Source organism: Ovis canadensis, chromosome 21 (genome assembly GCF_042477335.2).
Source record: "Ovis canadensis isolate MfBH-ARS-UI-01 breed Bighorn chromosome 21, ARS-UI_OviCan_v2, whole genome shotgun sequence".
Classification (NCBI taxonomy): domain Eukaryota; kingdom Metazoa; phylum Chordata; class Mammalia; order Artiodactyla; family Bovidae; genus Ovis; species Ovis canadensis.
The window spans coordinates 42759673-42782119 of NC_091265.1; the positions used below are offsets into that span (position 1 = coordinate 42759673).

General features: G+C 40.3%; 1 pseudogene; it reads right to left on the reverse strand.

The window, feature by feature from the left end:
* Positions 1 to 1274: 1274 nt before the first annotated feature.
* Positions 1275 to 11931, reverse strand: LOC138426875 (transmembrane protein 225-like; annotated as a pseudogene).
* Positions 11932 to 22447: the final 10516 nt, after the last annotated feature.

Genomic DNA, 22447 nt, shown 5'->3' on the forward strand with positions numbered 1-22447 from the left:
GATTTCTGATGGTGGCTCTGCCAGAGTGTCCTCTCCAGTCCAGCGGGGTGGAAATAGCATCTGCTGGTGCCCAGGGAGCCCCTGATAATATGACCCAAGGGTTATTGTGAATGGTAAATCCTAGGGACCTGATTAAAACTTAGAAGTCTTCGGTTTTCATTGTGCTTTCCCCAGAGATCATGATGTGTAGCAAAGAGAAATTACTCTGCGTTTAAGCTGAGTTCACTATAACAGTGATGTATTGGAAGTAAACCATTTTGCATACATTTTTGTTTGCCATATGGGGCACATCCTCAAATAGAAAAGCAGGTGACCTTTCCTGAATACACAGCACCTACCCCTCTGTGAAATACTAGTCACTTATTTGTTTACTTAGTTTGGTTTCTCACAACACATACACACACATTGATATGCTCAGGTGCATTTGAATCTAAGTTCCATAAGGGCATAGATTTTGTCTATTTTGTTCAGTGCTATTTTTGTAGCAGGAGAAGGCAATGGCACCCCACTCCAGTACTCTTGCCTGGAAAATCCCATTGGTGGAGGAGCCTGGTAGTCTGCAGTCCATGGGGTCACTAAGAGTCAGGCAGGACTGAGCGACTTCACTTTCACTCTTCACTTTCATGCTCTGGAGAAGGACATGGCAACCCACTCCAGTGTTCTTGCCTGGAGAATTCCAGGGACAGAGGAGACTGGTGGGCTACCCCCCATCCATGGGGTCACAAAAGAGTCACATATGACTTAGCAACAAAACAACAAAAGAAAACTGCTAGCTTTTTATCAACTGGAAAGTGAGTATTTCACATTATATCCCTAAAGGGAAAAACTTAACAGTAGTCTGAATCAATGAAGTAGAACAAAACTTATCAATGAATTACAAAACCATAAAGTCAAGTGAAAAAGGTGACTTGCTAAAAATGATCTGTAAAGTACAATATTTAATGATCTTTAAATGCTTCGATAGCTAATCTTTACAATTTTTATAGATGTATAAAGTTGTAGGAAAGATGACATGAATGTACAGTTATCAACAATGCATCATTAAATGTGTTTTACAGTGAAACAAATGAGGGAATTAAGATTAGAAAAAACAATTAAGGGAATATCAGTTATGTCTATAATGTGAAAGTTGGGTGATGTATACACAGGTATTTATCATGTTGTTTTGTATTTTTTTCTGAAAGGTTGAAATATTTTACAATAAAATCAATGAGACTAAAGGTAATATACATTATTCCAAATCATTGTGATATATAAAGTTAGTAGTACAGCAAGTATCAGTTATATGATGATATTTACTATATTAATAACAGATGCTATTAAATGGTGAGAACAAATAAAAGCTGGTCAGGGTAAAACAATTTTTTTTAAAGGTTTCTGGATCTTCTTATAGACCCCAATCCAGTTATAGTCATTTACATAATTCCAAACCAGACCATACAGCTGGACCTTCACACACCACATATGCACAAGATGCTGCCATTAAGATGAACATATACAGAAAGATAAATTGTCAAATCATAGAGCCCTGGTTACACGATGTGCTTGGTCTTTTTGGAGAATCTTCTTTCATGTGGGCAGAGTGTATCCAGACAATACTATGAGGCATTGCAGTACCTGCTGGCAACGAGACAACTTTGAAACTCCATGTTGCTCCATAACCTGACTTTCTCTGGCAGATTTGGGGATGGTGATCAGGCTAGCAGAACCATTAATAGACTGCTTGTACTGTAAGAGAGAGAGGAATCCTGGGAAAAAGAGAAGCCAGGGGAGGGTGATGAAGGAACAACAGAAAAGTCACAGAAACACTTCCCTCCCTATGGGCCACGAGGCCCAGCTGTGAAACCTAATGGTTCCCTTTGAACAGTCCCAAGCCATTCAGGAGGGGGGTGCTTTAGCAGAAGAGTGCTGGTTGCTCAGACAATTCTGCCTACAATGCGGGAGACCCGGGTTCGATCCCTGTGTTGGGCAGATTCCCTGAGAAGGAAATGGCAACCTACTCCAGTACTCTTGCTTGAAAAATCCCACGGACGGAGGAGCCTGGTAAGGCTACAGTCCATGGGGTCGCAAAGAGTCAGATATGACTGAGCAACTTCACTTTCTTTCTTTCACTTTAAAAGTGTGTGCAGAATAGCTTAAATGCAGCCCAACTACAGTCCATGGGGTCACAAAGAGCCGGACTCACCTGAGCACACACGCACAAGGTTTGGGGCTTCCCTGAGGGCTTAGCAGGTAAAGAATCTACCTGCAATGCAGGAGATGCAGGAGACTTGGGTTCAGTCCCTAGGTTGGGAAGATCCCCTGGAGGAGGAAATGGCAACCCACACCAGTATTCTTGCCTGAAAATCTCATGGCCAGAGGAACCTTGCAGTCCATGGGGTCATGGACGAGTCGGACACGACTGAGTGACTGAGCACACACACAGGCAGTGCTAAACATAATTGAGCATTCTTTCTGACAGAGGACATGCTTCTGAGTTAGGAAGTTTAGTTCCAAGGGAAATTTTAAAGGCTTCTTAGAAGAGTCTCTGATGTTTGTAAGTGGTCACTGTGCACCAGACACTGATTCTCTCTGACCTTAGGCTGTCCTGGCAGGACAACTATGCCCCTAGGGTCACCGCCTCCACATAAGTGAACATTCCCTACCAGCTCTTTAGTCTTGAAGTTAGCGGTTATCTCTACTCTGAACAGGGCAGGTGTGAAAGCAAAGGTGGAAAGGAAGGGTTCCCTTGGAGGCAAGCGTATCGACCATCTCACTCAGCCCACATCCTTGTAGGAACCATCCTCAGAGTGAGTCTAACTCCCCCAATAGCCCTTTAAAATGGAAAGGTTGGTAACTTTCCCTCTATCTTCTTTCCCATCCTCTCACTCTCCCGCCTATCAGAGATGGGTTTTTAGCTCCCATCAAGGGCCCTGAAGACACTCACCAGAGGCGAATAACAATAAAGTGTTCAAGTATGCAGTGAAAATGACCCAGGAGACCTTGTAACTCAAGTAGTACACGGATTCACCCTGAGTTAGCATGTGGGGATACAGTAGAAGCGCAATGAGCAGAAAGATGCCTGATGTCCAGACAAAAGGAGAAAGAAAAGTCCCTTCTGAGGGACCCTGGCACTCGTACTTAAGTCTTAACCCGAGATATGCTTGACTTCCAAACCCCTACCACGCACAACTGCACCTTGTCCAGAGGCCAATGCCACTTGAGTGGTGGCTCCAATTTGGCAGCTGTGTATCTAAGCCAAAGAACTGGGAGGGCTGAGTTAGTCAGAGACCACAGCCTGGACCTACAAACCAAGTATGCCTCCTATCCTATGTCAGGGAAGACAGGAAGTTACTGGTGGCTGAAGACAGGAAGTTACCTGTGAGGAAAGAGAGGCAGGCAAGTCATGAGAGTATATTTGGTTTGAGGAATCACATAGGTGAATTCAAAACCCAGGAGCAAGTTATGCATGAAGGAAAAGCTGAGCACCACAATCAGAATGTTCCTGACCACTTCCAGGCCATCTGTTGAAAAGAAGAAGCTGTATTGAGAGGAGGACAGATATTTCTTCTGGCTCATTTCTACCTGGGGCACACAAATCTCTAGGTAAATAAGAATGAGGTGAAACATTTGATTAAGTAATAAAGGGCAGAGGTAGGGAATGAAAGAGGTAGGGGTCTTAAGCTAAATGGGAGACGGAACCAAAAGAAATTGTTCTCTATCTTTGTATCTCTGTAAGCTTCTTTCTCTTCTATTTTTTCAAAATGTATTTCTTGCTAAACACTCCTGGCTTCCTCTAGTGGCAGTGTAACATGTTTTCTTTGCTGCCAGTCACCTTTCTTTTATATCCTCACATTCTAGATGTGCTAGATTCCCTGTTGTTACTGTCAGGGCTTCTCAGAGATCCATCAGTTAAGTCTGTGAGCTTCTAAACATTTTTCCAAAATGTGCAAATGCTGAGCTTTTGGGGTAGGCCTTGACTGTGTTGATTATGAAAGTGGGCACATTGCAGCTACAGGTGGTTGCACTAGAGGATAATGGTGAGATAAACTGAAGTCAAAGAAGGATGAACCCTCATTCTCTACCCATCTCTTTCCACATAATAGCTCTGACCTGTTGGTTACTACGAGTGAAATGACACAGAACATACAAGACACACAAGAGACAGACAGGACCCCACTCTGGCCAGAGGAACAGAACTGGGCAAACTAATTGCCGTTTATTATTATAAAGCCCCCCTTAGGCAGAATTCCAGACTGTAAGAATAAGCCTTTTCAGTACAGTGCAGGTGCATACATGATATCGTACAGCAAAGGGGAGTGGAATCTCTGTCTACTGCAGAGTCTGCACAAAGCCCTCATCTCCCTCTTATCTCAAGAAGGGAATGCTCCCTCGTTTGCAAGGGACCATTAAACTCAAGGCTGTATGCAGACTCTTTGGCAGAACGCCTCGTATGCAAGGACGCTCAGCCTGAGCAGAGAGACCCGTTTGCAGGCACATCTCTGCTACCTTATTAACCCTTCATCTCCCCCTTTTTTATTTTATTCAAGCCCTCGAGACATTTGTATTGATGTTTTGTAGAGCAAGTCGTAAAGCTGTAGGCAGCCAACCTCCAGCCTCGCTAGCCCCTCTTGCGGCTGTGCCTGTCTTAGGTTGCTCTCCTCTGAGGGTCTTACCCGTCATTGGCTATCCAGCCACCTCTTAGGGGCTAGGCGGAATCTCTCTAGATGATGGGCATCTAGAACTCTTTATTTATATGTCTCGGTTAATCTCTTGAAGGGCTCATGTTAAATGGTACAGGTGTTATACAAAACAGAAGAATTCCAATCACATTTTAACACACTTCGTGTAGATAAAACAGCCAATTGATCTCCATGCCAGGAAACGGTGTGTTTGAAGATTAAGCATGTCGGTAGCAAGTTGTGCATCCAAATCTCGCTGTTGTTGCCATAACAAACGAGAGTCCTTTTGCCAGTCCCAAACAAAATCAGCTGTTTGAATTCCTTGGTGTAACGCAAGGCCTGCTACAGCTGCTGTTGCAGTTACTGATGCGACTGTGAGAATCGAAGCAATGACCACAGCAAGCATACGTCGAGATCGGTGTAGCAAAGTCTGTACAGCGGTTACTAGATGAGAAGCAGCAAAAGGATCTGACCACGGCTGAGTCAGATTTATAGACAACCATACTTCTGTCCGAGCTTTAAAAATTACTAGCGAGAAATTGGAGTTAAAGGCTTGTCTTTTAAATTTTTCCCACCAAGACATTTATACATTGAGTTAAATTACAATAGTTACTTGACATAGACCCCACAGTATCATTTTAGGTCCAATTCCCATATAACAATGTAAAAGGATATTTTACACATGCAATTGCGGAATAAGATTTATTAACATGTAAATTAACATGGAATGGACCCAAAGAGTCACCACTGTCCAAAGTATAATTTCCTGACCAGATAGTGTGATTACCAGAAACCGCCCATAGTTTCCAAATATCTCCTTGAATGTGCGGATATCCTTGCAATTGTAATTGAGGAGGGACAAGTGCAAATTGCTGCCATTTAACTGTTTCGTTACCGTTGCCCATCAAAGTGGTATTTGCGCGATGCCACCTAAAAGGTTTATTTGACCATTTTTCTAAGAATTGTCCATGATCTGGACTCCAATCTACAATGATGGCCCCAGAATAATTCATGACCTTAAAGGGTCGATGGCCTCGGCAATGTTCCCACTCCAAAGACTCTAGAGAAGGAACGAAAAGGTTAATAGGACATAGTGACATGTGTTTTCCATTATGAGTATCCATCGGTTCTGTCCAGGTACTAAATCCTGGTGGAAACAAGCACAGTAAAAGTAGCAAAATGGTAATTATTATACTTTACCCCCCATGTATTATAAGAATGATGAGAATGTTCCTTGGTGGACAGACAAAAGGGGTGTCCCCCTATATATAAAGGAATATCTTCCATTGCAGTGGTCAAATTATTAATATTATATTATTGTTTATGATGAGATAGTTGTTCTATTCCCCCGCAAGCTGGCAGGGGAAAGAAGGCAGTCTCATTAGTACATACCTGCACTTCCGGCTCCCCCCAGGAAACTGCTCTTACTAATGGGGGATTAGGTATATATGCCCAATATGTATGATTACTTGCCGATACGCCGATTACCTGACATGTCACCACTGCCATCGTGGCAAGCAAAAGATTGGTAGGATTTAGAGGCTGCTCCACCTTCATTAATGTCTTTTCTGCTTCCTGGGTCAACCTCTTCATTTGACCCCACGTAGGAGGTGTTGCTTCCCTTGTACGGGAGGTAAGGCTTCTCTGCATAGTAAGCTCTTCAAATTTTTGAACAAGAGGATTGATTAACCATTGCTGATTTTGATCAATCTTGTTGGGGTCTAAAACCTGTAATTATCAACAGAAATGAAAGCATACCCTTGCCCCAAATATATTAATGATGCTGGGATCCAGCCTTTCTCTTTATCTTTATACCAAATGGGCGTATTCAAGATCTTTTTATCCTCTTCTTTCCCTTGAAAGTGCAACTTTGCTGCTGATAGATTTCCCCTGCTCCAAACACTCAAAAAATTTAGGGTAAGTAAGGTTTTATTCAGAATGTCTTTAGGTTTCATAAATCTCCCTTGTTCCCCCTTTTTTATTTTTTTAAGATAATCATGCAATGTACGATTAGCTCTTTCAATAATAGCTTGCCCTTGACTATTATAAGGAATACCAAAAGTATGAGTTATATGGTATTGGGATAAAAAGTGAGCTAATTTCGTGGATTGGTAAGCAGGTGCATTATCAGTTTTTAATTCAATTGGTAATCCCATAACTGCAAAACAAGATAACAAATGAGTAATAACAGTGTCAGCCTTTTTTAGAATGTAATGCAGTGGCCCACACATTTTTGTTGTCTGAAGGAAGAAATGTAAATTACATTAATTTGCCATATCTGATTTGCTTGTTGTCCTCTCATGTTGACACCTGGTGAGGTAAATGGCAAAGCAAAGGGTGCACATATGGAACAAGAACGAACAATATTTTGAGCTTGTTTTCGAGTAATAACGTGAGATTTTTCTAACCCTTTGGAGTTGGTATGTTGTAAGAGCTGTTCTTGCTTTGCTGCTTTTATAGGATTAAGTAAGGCATCAATTGTAGCATTTCCGAATAATAATGGTCCAGGAAGGGCAGAATGTGCACAGATGTGAGTAAAGAAAATTAACTCTGAAAGTTGCAAGAGTAATTGTTGTACTTGGTAAAACAATTTATCAATAGCTGTTTTAAGAGTCAGTGGAAGGGAGACATGAGGAAGCTGTAGGCAAGAGAGAACAGCATATCGAGAATCTGAAACAATGTTAATAGGAAGTTGGGGAAAATCTTGTAAAACTAAATAGATAGCCCACAATTCAGCAGGTTGTACAGAAGAAAATGAGTGGGGGAGAACCTTGGAATTTTCTGGGGTCCAATATCCAGCAGTAGTTTTATTTGCATCTGTAAAAATAGTGGGTCCTTTAACTGGAACATCTGAAATTGGGGAATGAGATATCATAGTGTTAGTCTGGAGAAAATCAATCAATTTAGATGATGGATAATGATTAGAAAACGAACCAGGATATGAAGCAAGAGAAATTTGCCAGTTTTCATTAAATTGTAAACATCGAGATATTTGAGCAGTTGTTAACTGAGTAACAATCTGGTGTGGTTCACATTCTTGATAATTGTAAAATATGATGGTGATTTTTTGTATAAGGAAGGCTAATTTATCCATATATATTGTCAATTTTTTGGAAAAACTGTTAGGTAAGAAAACCCATTTTATTAATCCTTTTTCTTGAGCAATTACACCAGATGGGGAATAAGGGGTATGAAATATGATAAAAGAAATAGGTTGAGATGCATGTAAGTAAGTCAAAAAGCCGTCATTCAGTCGTTGTTCAACAAGTTGAAGTTCCTGTAAAGCCAATGGGATTAAGGTCCGGGGGCTATCCAAAGCTGTATCTCCTTTAAAAGTAGAAAACAAATGTCGTAACTGATAAGTAGGAATCCCAAGTACCAGGCGTAGCCAATTAATATCTCCCAATAATTTTTGAAAATCATTTAAGGTTCTGAGATGGTCTCTTTTAATTTGTGACTTTTGGGGCTTAATTTTATGTTGTTCCAATATTGTCCTTAAATATGAAATAGGAAAGTCCTTTTGAATTTTTTCTGGGGCTATTTGCAAATTGTGTAGTCTTAAAGCCTCTTGTACTTTTAAAAAGAATTAGTCACGTTCAGCAATACTAGGAGCTGCCAATAGGAGATCATCCATATAATGATATAGAATATAATTAGGGTATTATTGATGGAGAGATTGTAAAGAGCGAGCCACCAATTTTTGATATAAGGTAGGACTATTTATCATTTCTTGTGGTAGGACTGTCCATTGATAACGCTTAACAGGTTGAGCATGATTAAGAACAGGAACTGTAAAAGCAAATTTATTTCTATCTTGAAATTGTAGGGGAATGGTAAAAAAACAGTCTTTAAGATCTAGCACCATTAAGGACCAATTTTGAGGAATAAGAGCTGGAGAGGGGAGTCCCAATTGCAATGCTCCCATAGGTTCAATACATTTATTAACTTCTTGTAAGTCAGTTAACATTTTTTATTTTTTAGATTTTTTTTTAATAACAAAAACAAGAGAATTTTAGGGTGAGGTAGAGGGCTCTATATGACCAAGTTGGAGTTGTTCTTGTACTACTTGTTCTAATGCCTCGAGCTTCATTTGTGGTAATGGCCACTGCTCAACCCATTTAGGAGTATTAGTTAACCATTTTAATGGGAGTGCTCAAGGAATTTGAGCAGTGGCCACTAGTTTTCCGATGGAATGGTTACAGAAGCCCCCAAAGGAGAGAGGAGATCTCTCCCCCATATATTAATAGGTATATTTACAATATAAAAGGTAACAAACACTGATCTTCTATTATGGAATTGACATTGCAAGGGATGGGTACTCTTCCAAATATCTGCAATGGAACCCAATCCCGTCAGCATCAAAGGGCTCTTTTTTCCTTTTCCCAACCTTGGGGCCATTGCTGAGAAGAAATGATTGAAACATCTGCCCCTGTATCTACTAGTCCCTCAAAGTTGTTTCCTTGTATAATCAAGGGGAGAACAGGGTGAGAATCTCTGATAAGCATTTCCCAAAATATATTTCACCCAGTACTTCCAAATCCCCCTGTTTGTTTATTAGGAAGAGCCAAAAAGGGGGTGATAAGGTAGGAGAAGTATTTGGGCAATACGTTCTCTAGCTAACAATGAAAGTGTGGTAGAAGTAGAGACCATAATTAAAATTTCCCCAATATAATTAGTCTATTATCCCAGGAATTATGGTTAGACCTCTCAAAGCCGCGCTGCTACGGCTTAATATTAAGCCAAAAGTGCCTTTAGGCAGTGGTACAAATACATTTGTTTTTAATTTATAAATGCCTCCCCCTGGTGACAAAAGAACATTATCAGCTAGCGGCAAATCAGCAGCAGCACTCCCTGAAGTAGCAGACCATAAGTCCGAAATCATCGTCTGAGGTCTTTTTAACGGGGCAGATGGAATGGGAGGAGGGCAAGGAGGAGAAGCCCCGGGTATTGTTCCTGGGCCCCAAGGACTCAGGCCCGCAGGACAGTTTCCCGGTGTCGGGTTGCCCATTTTGTCTGTTTTAGATTTGCATTCATTAGTCCAGTGAAATCCCCTCCTGCACCGACGGCAAAGTCCAGGAGGAGCCTTATTCTTCCTAGCAAGAGATCTGTCTTTATCAGCTTTTAATTTCTGACACTCTTTTTTTATATGACCAGGTTTTCCACAATGAAAGCAGTAACCTCCCTTTGGTGGTCTCATAACCTTGGCCAAGGCCGTAGCAAAGACATTAGCCTGGTGCTCAGTTCCTCCTACTCCCGAGCAGGCTCTGATATATTCAGCTATAGAGGCACCCTGTCCCTTTAAAGGTCCCAGTATACGCTTGCATTCAGGATTTGCATTTTCAAATGCCAAAGTTTGTAATAATATCCCTGAGATTTCATCCCTCCCTACAGCCTGTTCCACAGCTACCCTCAATCTTGCTAGAAAATCAGTATATGGCTCATTAGGGCCTTGCATTGTTTTAACAAAGGAGGGCTGGGCTTGGCCAGTAGGCACCACACGGCGCCATGCTCGTAAAAAGACCTGGCAAACTTGTTGTAAGTCCTGGTCAGAGTATTGAGCCTGTTCTCTTAAAGCCCAATATTGGCCCTCTCCCAATAATTTGTCCTCGAGAGGACCAGGGGGATTTTGTCCCTCATTAATCCGAGCTTGCTTCCTAGCTTTTTCCTCCCACCAGCTACAAAGTTGCAACCATTGAGAACCCTCCAAGACAGCTTGGGCAATGGATTCCCAATCTAATGGAATGATTAGTTTGCCTTTTCCCAATGATTCCAGCATAGCAAAAACAAAGGGAGATTGAGGACCGTATTGCGCTATTGCAGCTTTAAGATCTTAAAAAAATTTATATTCCAAAGGAGCATATTGAACATTTATCACATTGCCTTCCTGCTGTCTCTGGATGGGAAACAATTGTGGAGGATCAATAAACCCACCAGGGGGAGCAGACAAGTCATCATCATGAAGCATAGACAAAGGAAAGGAGAACGGACAATGTCCCCTGCCCACATCGGGCCGATCAACTGCAGTGGGGAGAAGAGAAGCACAAGCAGGAGCAGAAGGTGTAGATTTTTTCTCCTCCTTACGGGATTTCCACTATTCCCAGAATAGATGGGTCATTTCTTTAATCTCTTTGCCCTCCTCTGACGAAACCGAAGAAGCCTCCGAATCTGATTCTGAACTATCAGATGTTTCACCATTTCCAGAAGGAGGCTTATTTGTATCCTTACTTTCAGGCAAGGCAGAAATTCCACCAACATTTGGCATATCCTCATAAATTGCCTCTCCCTTCATTAAAGCATTAGATTTAGTCTCATTATCAGTAGATAGCAAAGTCAAAGCCTGTGTTATAGCATTACATAAATTCTATAACATGATTCAATATATAAATTCACATATAACATGATTCAATATATAAATTCACATATTGTGCCCATAATGAACATTTATTTCTTCCTAGCAGGATTTCCCCATGGTTTTTTGAACCATGAACTTTTGAAAGTTCCCATCTGCTAGGGTGAAGAATTCCCCATGATTATGTACAAGAATTCACCTAGCAATTTTTTCCGCTAGGGTGAGGAATTCCCATGTTTCCGAAAGCTCCCCTGCTATGGATCTAAAATCCCCCCGGGGTTTCTTACCTCTTTCGGTTTCACTCGAGCCCCATCCGTTGGGCGCCAGATGTTGGTTACTACGAGTGAAATGACACAGAACATACAAGACACACAAGAGACAGACAGGACCCCACTCTGGCCAGAGGAACAGAACTGGGCAAACTAATTGCCGTTTATTATTATAAAGCCCCCCTTAGGCAGAATTCCAGACTGTAAGAATAAGCCTTTTCAGTACAGTGCAGGTGCATACATGATATCGTACAGCAAAGGGGAGTGGAATCTCTGTCTACTGCAGAGTCTGCACAAAGCCCTCATCTCCCTCTTATCTCAAGAAGGGAATGCTCCCTCGTTTGCAAGGGACCATTAAACTCAAGGCTGTATGCAGACTCTTTGGCAGAACGCCTCGTATGCAAGGACGCTCAGCCTGAGCAGAGAGACCCGTTTGCAGGCACATCTCTGCTACCCTATTAACCCTTCACTGACCTGATGGCCACAGGGAAGTACAACATATCCACGAACTGTGGGTTATCGTAGGTTTTTGGGGTCCCAACTTCAGTTCAGCCCATTCTTCTATGATGAGTCCTATCGCCAAGAAGACTAAGACCCAGGAAGAGAAGAACATGTTGCTGGCCTCGACCTTTCTGACCAGTATGTGCACCATTGCGACTGGGGTTTTCAAGCGGAGACCGTCACCAATATCTCACATGCTTCTTCTCAGATAGGATTAATCACAAGAAATAGGGCAAAATCTTTTAGTGATTGCTGACGCAATGGCAGTGGCAGAAACTGAAGTAGCCTATGGAACAGAGAAGATAAATCCTACTGTTTCTGACTCCTCCATTTGGGCTAGTCTGTTGTCATGGCTGCCAACTGCCATGGGATCATCTTGGTCTGACCCTTGACCCTGAGACCTACTACAATGGAATCAGCAAGGGGCCTAGAGGCCCTGAAAGAGGAACCAGATACAGAAGGAGATATGATGTCACACATAGAGAATACTATCAGCTATAAGAGTAACTAGAGGTCCTGAAAGAAGTCAAACACATGTGATGGAAGACATTAAGATTATATGCTCCAGGACTGATGAACATTAGATAGGGATCAAGGAAATGAGGAAGGTGATTGGATCATTACGTGAGATGTCAGGTAGCTAGCATCACAAAAGAGAATGCCCACTCATAATTTGGGGTATTTTGAAGATAGGTGAGAGAGATTAGTGAGACACATGTCAGAGAAGAAATTATGTATGTAGTTAGGGAAAACAGGAGTCAAGATGCCATTAAATAAGATGTAAGCCATGGGAGAAAGCACAAGTCTGCTTATGAGAAAGAATTTAGTAAGTACAGGTTTTGGTTAAATTTAAGGTGCCTTGAAGGCATATGATGGAGGAGGCAATGGCACCCCACTCCTGTACTCTTGCTTAGAATTAGTCTTGAAACTTAATAGTAGGTTAAGAGTTATCAACATAGGAATGGCAGTTGAAACATAGGTGTGCATATCATCATGAGAGGATATCACACAGAAGGTGACAAGAGGCAGTGAAGGAAATTCTGATTAACGTCATTTATGAGAAAGAGCAAAGAATGAGGTCAGAGCAATGCTGCGTGTGTGTGCTTGCGTGCTAAGTCGTTTCAGTCATGTCCGACTCATTGCGACCCTATAGACTGTAGCCCACCAGGCTCCTCTGTCCATGGGATTCTCCAGGCAAGAATACTGGAGTGGGTTGCCATGCTCTCTTCAAGGGGATCTTCCCCACCCTAGGTCGAACTCCTGTCTCTTATGTCTCCTGTACTGGCAGGTGGGTTCTTTACCACTAAAGCCACCTAGAAAAATACAAATGCTGCTGACTAATTAAAGAAGCTTGAGTTGTGAGGAGAGATTAGATTCCTAATGTTGCAGAGAAATCTAAGGTGGAAGCTGAACATACGTCACTTGATTTGATGATTAGAATGTCACTGGTAGTTCTGGGCGTGGCATTCTCTGCAGAACAACGGGAGAAGTGAAAGTAGAAGGGAGATTGTTAGGTTTTATGTTTTCCTTTTTTTATAATAGACAACTAGATTAAAGAAATAACAATAATAGAAAAAGAAAATCATAATTTTAGTTTCAAAAGGTAACTATGCAATTTTGAAAAAGGAGAGATTGGTGGGATGATTCCCGTGTACCCTTTACCCTGCTTCAGTGCTCATCCCTGAGTTATTCTGAAACAAACCCAGAGAATCTCATCCTTAAATATTTGTTGGAGGAGTCAGAAACAGTAGGATTTATCTTCTCTGTTCCATAGGCTAAAAGATGAGGACTAAGTTTTCCTCATAGATTTACTTACTCTCCCTCTTTGTTTTCTTAATCTGGTTTATTAAAGGGTTATCAATTTGTTGATAATTTTCAAGATCCCTTTACATGTTTATCCATTTGAAAATATTATTTTTAATAGATTTTACTACTTTAAGTTTTTAATCTCATTATTTCCCTTTCCAATTAATTTTTTATCCCTCAAATTTCTTAAAATAGTTAAAACTTCTTTAGTATGCCAGGATTTAAGGTCACCCATGTTTATCTGTGCACAGAGTTTTCTATATCTCATATAATTTTTCCTATTTAAACAAGTTTAAGAAAATAATATTTTAAAGAGCAGTTATGTTTTTCCAGCAAAATTGAGCAGAAGATGCAGATATTTTTCATATACTCCCTGTATATCCCACACAGGGACAGCCTTTCCTGTTCTCAACATCCTCACCAAAGTGGTACATTTGTTACATTTATAAACCTACAATGACATATTATTGTTGTCCAAAGTCCATGGTTACTGTTAGGGTTCACTCTTGGCTTATGTCTCATATATTTCCACATTAGACAGTTCTTAACGTTAATTTTGACTTCACCGTTGAAATCTATTTGGGACTGTGTTCACATGTACAAATGTTTCCCACTTGAATGTATCTTGGAAAGTAGAAACTATAGTATTATAGCATTCATGATTGCAAGATTCACTAGTAAATAACTGAACATAGTCCCATCTGGGGCAATTAAAGCTTTTCCTGGGACTTACCTGGTGGTACAGTGATTAAGAATCCACCTACTGATGCAGGGGACATGGGTTTAATCCCTGATCTGGGAAGATCCTGCATGCTGAGGAGCAACTAAGCCTGTGAGCCGCAACTACTGAGGCTGCCCTCGAGAGCCTGTGAGCTGCAACTACTGAACCAGTGCAGCATCACTGAAGCCCCTGCACCCGGAGCCCTTGCTCTGAAACAAGAGAAGCCATTTCAATGAGAAGCTCATCCTCTGCAATGAAGAGTAGCCACCACTCACTGCAGCTAGAGGAAGCCCATATGCAGAAAGGAAGACCCATCACAGCCATAAATAAAGTAAATGAATTATTTTTAAAAAAGGAAGACAGGAACCAGCTCCTCTCACACACCTGAGGGCAGGAATGAATGCAGGTTCTCAGCAAGGCAGGAAGATCAGTGGCCAGGCTACCTGGGCCTCTCTTCTCTGCCTTTCTCTGTGTCCCTCCCCCCCACCTCCCTGGAGCCCAGCTCCCCTCCCACTTCCCCTCAAAAAAACAGAATCTTTTCCTAAACACCAGGAACACTGGAGATCAAAAAGAAAAATGGAATCATTATTGCTCTAAAGCAGTGTCTCTGTCACTTATCAGCTTGATTAGGTGCCTCTGTGAGCCAAACAATTTTAAGACAAGAGTATCCTCTAAGACTCCGTCCCCCGGGTTAGGGTACCATGGACAAGTCTGGGACTGTGTTGTTTCTGGGTCTCTCTCCTGGATATTTGTTTTCCTTTATTTCTAAATGCAAGTATGATAGCTACCTTCCTCTACTATACTTGGAATACCCTTCAGCTTGGGAGTGGGAGACCATAGGCTAACAGTCTGGATGGTCTGATTCCTGCCCATGGGATACATATTCTAGGCAAATGAATACATAGCTCTTTATCATAATCCCTTTAGCTGAAACAGCTCCTCCTGACATTGTCTTGAAGAAAAAGGCACAGAGGGTCAACCCGAACCCTGGGGCACATATATATAGGCAGAAGATCCCCTTCTGCCTGTTGGAGGTTAGCGAAGGTGACGATTGCAGTGTTAATGGGTGGAGAGTCTCTATACAGCATCTCTATGGTCTATGTCTGTGCTTCCACTCAGATACTTTTCACATCACTTGGCTTCCCTATTCCCTTCTTTATCAGATGTCTTTCTGAGGTGTGGACTTTGACCTTCAGGACAGACTCTGATTTGCAGAACTGGACGGTGGCATTTTGCTACATTATGGCCCAGGATTTCTTGATTATGTACCTCTGGAATGCTGAGATGGTTGGATAGCATCACCGACTCAATGGACGCAAGTTTGGTTAAACTCTGGGAGTTGGTGATGGATAGGGAGGCCTGGTGTGCTGCGGCCCATGATGTCGCAAAGAATCAGACACGACTGAGTGACTGAACTGAACTGGAATGCTACTGAAATTAAAAATTTCATTTCCCAACCCCAGATTTGCATAATCAGACAACTAGGGTTAGAGGGAGCCACTTTAGCTCTATCTCCCCTTCCACAGGCAAAACCTGAGGACAGTGTGAAGCTCTCACTGAGACTGAACTTTGGACCATTTCCTTTTCATATTTTCACAGTATCTGAGGGATCTAAAAACCCACACTTGATTTTGGTAGAATCTCTACAAGATGTTGCTGCACATTACCATTTGTTGGATAAATACCAGCAAAGCATAACAGTCATGCAGACCAAGTGTAAGAACATGTCTTCACTCCACTGACCACGGCTCCCTTCAGACTAAAGCAGCCATGTCTGGTGGAGCAGCAGCAAGCCCAGGGTGCCCATGGGGGCTGCCAGGCACTGTTGGGGATGGTGGAGTGGACACTCTCCCAGGTGGCTTGTACTTAGGACAGTGAGAGCAGGGTTTGGAGGGAGCAGCGGTTCTTTCCAAACCTGAATGCCCCAACAGAAAACTTCAGAAGATCATAGATTAAAAAGAGCTAAAAAATTGAAAGAAAGATGAAAAAACAAAAACTACCTCTCTAGTGTCCAGGCTTTTCACTAGCTCACATGACTCTTCTTTCCTCTACCTTGAGACAGCACCTAAACCATGGCTTTTGGATAAAGGAAAAGAGGAAGAAGAGAGACGGCATCCAAGTCATTCTCTGTGTTTACTCTTAGTGCTTGTCTCTCTGTGTAACTTCTTGATCTCTAAGTTTTATTCCACTTCAGAAACTTTCCCCAAGGAAGCAAAGGAGAGTGACAGGTATAAAGCCAATAAAATCTTCTATATTGATATCCCCAAAGCAGCAGACAAGTTGATTTTCACATGTTATTTCACATAATTCTAATAACCAAAGTCTTATATTATTTTCTGTCTAAGGATTAAAGAAAAACATCTCCTAGAGGTACATGTACCCCTTAGTATTTCTTGGATGACTGCACCATGCCAGTGCTGGAATATGTGCTCAGTTGCTCAGTCATGTCTGACTCTTTGCAACCCCATGCACTGTAGCCTGCTAGGCTCCTCTGTCCATGGAGATTCTCCAAGCAAGCATACCGGAGTAGGTTGCCATGCCCTCCTCCAGAAGAATTCCAACCGTGGTGGAAAATAAATTATGTAATTATCTGTATGAGAATAAGATAAATGATTTGCTTTGCCCCACAGAGAAGGATTTGATATATTTGAAATATATATTCTAAGTCAAATAACACATTGACAATTATATATAGGGACTCAGCTCACCTTTAATTCAACAAACAGAAGTTAGAACACAGAGCGAATCACTTAAATTATCTCCTTCCACATTAGGAGGGTTGCCTGGCATAACTGTGAAGACATTGCTTTAGTTCATTTCACTTTGACTTATCCACGTTACAAAAAGAATATGAGATAGTTCGAACACTTCTCCTTGCCTTTGAATTACATTTATTGTTTTTTGCAATCTGGTATCACCCCCTCAAAATAATTTTGCAGCAAATTACAAATAATTTTTAGTTCCAAACAAACTACTTGCATGGTGAGACAGTGACGCATACACACACTCACACTCACAGGATCATAATAGTCTGATTTGAGATTTATTTTACTAAACATTATTCACAATATGCATGATTCATGGCCTGGTGGAGGTCTCATATAGGTCTTGGGTATGCTTGGAACTTTGTGTTTAAAATACTTAACTCCAAAAAATTTTTTTTTAATAAAAATAAAAAATGAAATATTGACTCTAGTAGACCTTATGCAATAATTTTGCTAGAACATATATAAGGAGAACAGATGTTTATCTGTAGTATTTTAAGGATAAGCAAGAATACGGTGTCAAATATCTACTCTTTTAGTACCATAATCCATATCTTTGAGGACTCATTTCTTTTCATTAAAAGTTGATCTCTTAGCCAAATTCAAGTATACAAATAGCATTATGAATAAGATTCACATGCTGTACATCAGATTCCAGGAATTTATCTTATAACTGAAAAAATTTTAAAACAGTCACCATATAAGGTGGTTAATGTGTTAATGTGATAATCATCTCAAAATATATCAAATCATGTTTGTACAATTTAAGTATGTATGTGTGTGGCTACTCAATTGCTTCTGTCTTGTCTGACTTTCTGAGATCCCATGGACCATAGACCAATCAGGTTCCTTTGTCCATGGAATTTTCCAGGCAAGAATACTGAAGTGGGTTTTCATTTCCTTCTCCAGGGGATCTTCCCAACCTGTACATTGAACCCTTGACTCTTGCATCTCCTGCATTGACAAGTGGATACTTTTAAACTTGGGCTACCTGGGAAGCTTACACTTTAAGCATACACAATATTTATTTGTCAGTTATATGTCAGTAAATCTGGGGGATACACTCAATCTCATTTTGTGATTTTTCTAGGAAATGAAAAACTTCTAGTATAAATTAGTGTATCTTACCTCGTTTTCAGGCCATGAATCTCTAAGCTGGAGAAAAACAAAGTATTCTGATTGAATTAGGAATCTGGCGGTGATTATTTTATCTTTCATCTGAATATCCCTTTGTGTCCTCCAGCCTAAGTGAATTCTCCCTACTTCTGAAAGTTTAAAATCTACCCTTCCCTAAAGACTGCTACTATTGCTATAGACAGTAGTGTTCTGCCTCATCTCTGAAACTCAACCAGTTCCTACCACTTTTTATAATGACTTGCTGGTCTCCTCAGGGATGGGTTTGATATATTAGGAGTGATGGTTCTAAGTCAAAGAGAGCACTGGATACAGTGATTCATTCATCCAGCAGTTGGTCAGGATGAGGCGTGTGCTGGCCAGTCCTCTCCTCACTAGACTGCAAGGTTGTGAAGAGAATGAGGCTGCGTCATCTTTCAGTGAGCTCATCTGTAGTTCAGTTCAGTTCAGTCACTCAGTCATGTCTGACTCTTTGCGACCCCATGAATCGCAGCACGCCAGGCCCCCCTGTCTATCACCAACTCCCGGAGTTCACTCAGACTCATGTCCATCGAATCAGCGATGCCATCCAGCCATCTCATCCTCTGTCGTCCCCTTCTCCTGCCCCCAATCCTTCCCAGCATCAGGGTCTTTTCCAATGAGTCAACTCTTCGCATGAGGTGGCCAAAGTATTGGAGTTTCAGCCTCAGCATCAGTCCTTCCAATGAACACCCAGGACTGGTCTCCTTTAGGATGGACTGGTTGGATTTCCTTGCAGTCTAAGGGACTTGCAAGAGACTTCTCCAGCACAACAGTTCAAAAGCATCAATTCTTTGGCACGCAGCTTTCTTCACAGTCCAACTCTCACATCCATACATGACCACTGGATAAACCATTGCCTTGACTAGACAGACCTTTGTTGGCAAAGTAATATCTCTGCTTTTCAATATGCTATCTAGGAAATGGCAACCTACTCCAGTATTCTTGCCTGGAGAATCCTATGGATGGAGCTTGGTAGGCTACAGTCCATGGGGTTGCAAAGAGTCAGACACAACTGAGTGACTTCACATCACATTACAGATATCCTCAATACTTGTTTTGCCCATGTTCTATAACGTGTGGGATCTTTGTTCCTCAACCACGGATTGAAACCAAAAGTCATAGCAGTAAAAGCACCGAGTCCTAATCACTGGACTGTGAGAGAACTCCCCAAAATACTAAATAAATAAAAAATTCCATCATTTGTCACTTACAATTATATAACCGAATTTTTTCCACTCCTGGACATATATTCAGAAAAGACAAAAACTCATTCGAAAAGATACATGCACCCTCGTGCTCATAGTAGCACTATTAAAAATAGCTAAGACGTGGTTCAGTGGTAAAGATTTCGACTGACAAGTAGGAGATGTAGGTTCGATTGCTGGATCGGGAAGATCCCCTGGAGGAGGAAACGATAAACTGCTCTAGAATTCTTGCCTGGGCAATCCCATGGATAGAGGAGCCTGGCGGGCTACAGTCCATTGTGTCACAAAAGAGTCGGACATGATTTAGTGACTAAACAACAACAACAAAAAGACACGGAAGCAACCTAAATGTCCATTGTCAGATGACTATATGAGGAAGATTGGAATATACAATATATACAATGGAATATTAGTCATACATTAAAAAAGAATGAAAAATGCCATTTGCAGCAACATGGATGGTCTGAGAGACTATTACACTAAGTGAAGTAAGTCCGATAGAAAAAGACAAATATGATATCAGTTATATGTGAAATCGAAAACAACTACACAAATGAACTTGTTTACAGAACAGAAATAGGCATAGAAAACAAACTTACGGCTACCAAAGGTTTGAAAAGGGAGGGAGGGATAAATTAGGAGTTTGGAATTAATAGCTACCCACTACTACATATAAAAATAGATAAACAACAAGGACCTACCATATAACACAAGGAACTATATTCAATATCTTGTAGTAATTTATAAAGGAAAACAATCTGAAAAAGAATATATATATACAGACATATATATATATATAACTGAATAACCTTACTGTACACTTGAAACTGATGCAACATTGCAAATCAACTACAAATCAATAAAAATTTTTAAAGGAGAAAGAGTAGTTATATAATTTTGGAGTAGGAATAAATTTATATAATATTTGAATTATTCTTATATTTTTTAAATTAAAACTTTATCCATGTCTTACTTAAAAATATGACTGAAAATCTACCACTATAGTTTAAAACACTTAAGAGAATATTACATTCTTTCTTTTACACATTCTATTTCTTATAGAATTGTGTTTCTAAATATGTATCTGATATTAGGTTATATTAATTGGATTGTTCTGGAAATATGATATTACACAGGTTTTCACATGTAAAAATAATATTTTAGGATATATTCTTACAAATATTTAGGCCACTAAACCCCAGAGATCAGAATTCCTTGAGGGACACTTGCTTTTATATTTCTTGGCATAAAATACTTGAACTGAGAACAGAAGTCACATTCATTTAAACCTGCTTCTTCTTAACGTAAAGATGAAAAAGAATAACTGACATCTTTCCTCTTAAAATGATGAGATTAGGGAAAGAAAAGATACTCAGCTAGTTTCAGAGGAGGAAGGTGAGTTTCATAGTCACAATGTTTATGTTGTATAGGAATTAAAACAAACAGGTTCTAAATTAACTTCTGATTTTCCCGTAAGCTAGAGGTTCTGATGTTTGCAGGCCATCGAGCCACAGGAGTGGAGAGAAGAGCCTGTGGACACTTATCTTAGACTCAGATGTGTAGTGTCCGCTTAATGCTTAGTTAAGTCACATAGAGTCTAGTGTGTGAATTAGTCTGTGACATCATCAGCCTCTAAGATAGAAATTTTAATACTAGAAATATTTTTATACACAATGGACACCATGTACAAAATGTCTTGTTTAATTTGTATGGCAATTCTTCCAAGTATTTAATTTTTTTTTTTTTTACAGGTTAAAACATGAGCTCAGAGAGCCTCTCTGATGGATCAGATGGTACCCTGTGTTAGAGCTGGCATTGAAACAAAACGTATTTGACTCATGATTCAGTGCTGTTTCTGCCACTTTTGTGTTAATGGTTCCCTTCTTTAAAGGGGGCAATTATTTGACAGTCAACTTTGATTTTTAAAAAATTATATTCTAGACCCATGCTGTGGGATATTATAGCCACTAGCTATGTGTGGTCACTGAGCATTTGCAATGTAGTATGATTTTAGGTGTAGTGTAAATATAAATACATTATTAATTTCAAAAATTTGTACAAAAAATGCAAAATGCTTCATAAGGAGTTTTACATCATTATATGTTAAAATATAAGTTTTTGTATATACCATATTAAATACAGCATTAAATTGATTTCAGCTACTTTTTTTTTTTTCTTTGCTTTTAAAAAATGGGCTTCTAGGACATTATAATCACTCATGTGACTGTATTATCTTTCCTTTTCTAAAATTTTTTTTTCTTTTTAGTTTTTTGGCCATGTGGTATGTGGGATCTTAGTTCCCCTGCCAGGGTTCACACCTGCACATCTTACACTGGAAGGGTGGTGTCTTAACCACTAGACCACCAGGAAAGACCCCGCATTATCTTTCTATTGAGCAATGATGATCTAGACTTCACTTTTGTTATTTTTTTTTAAATTTTCTAATAAGACTAAATTTATTCAATATCCTAGTAAAACTTTTGATTATAAGTATCCAACAGTATAAAAACTACAAAAGAGATTTGTAGATTTCTAATGTATTAATACAAAGTGCATGACTACATACAGTACATCCTACAGGCAAAGAGAGGTGGAAGGGGGAAAGAAGACGGTGGTTGAAGTCTAGTAATAAATAAATAAATACAGAAGTAGAGATGATCCATATTATAGCATATTCTACCACCAATACTGCAGCCAAAATGTACAAAAAAGAATTTCAAAATAACTCAGGAGGAAGATGATAATGGCTGGGGTTCTTGTAATACACCTCAAAGTCTGTGGGAGCACTGACCCAACTCACTGTGTAGTCTGTGCATACGGTGGCTTGTAGTTTTTTCCAAAGGAAGAAATATAAAACTTTAAGTCTCGATTAAGAACTATAAAACGGTAGGGTGCCCATAAAAGTGGCTCACTCTCTTGTTATGTATAATATCCAATCTTTAAAATCCAGTTTTAAAAGTAAGTACCGAGTCATGTTTTATCAGGGAGGTAAATGATGCTTCCTCATTATTAAAA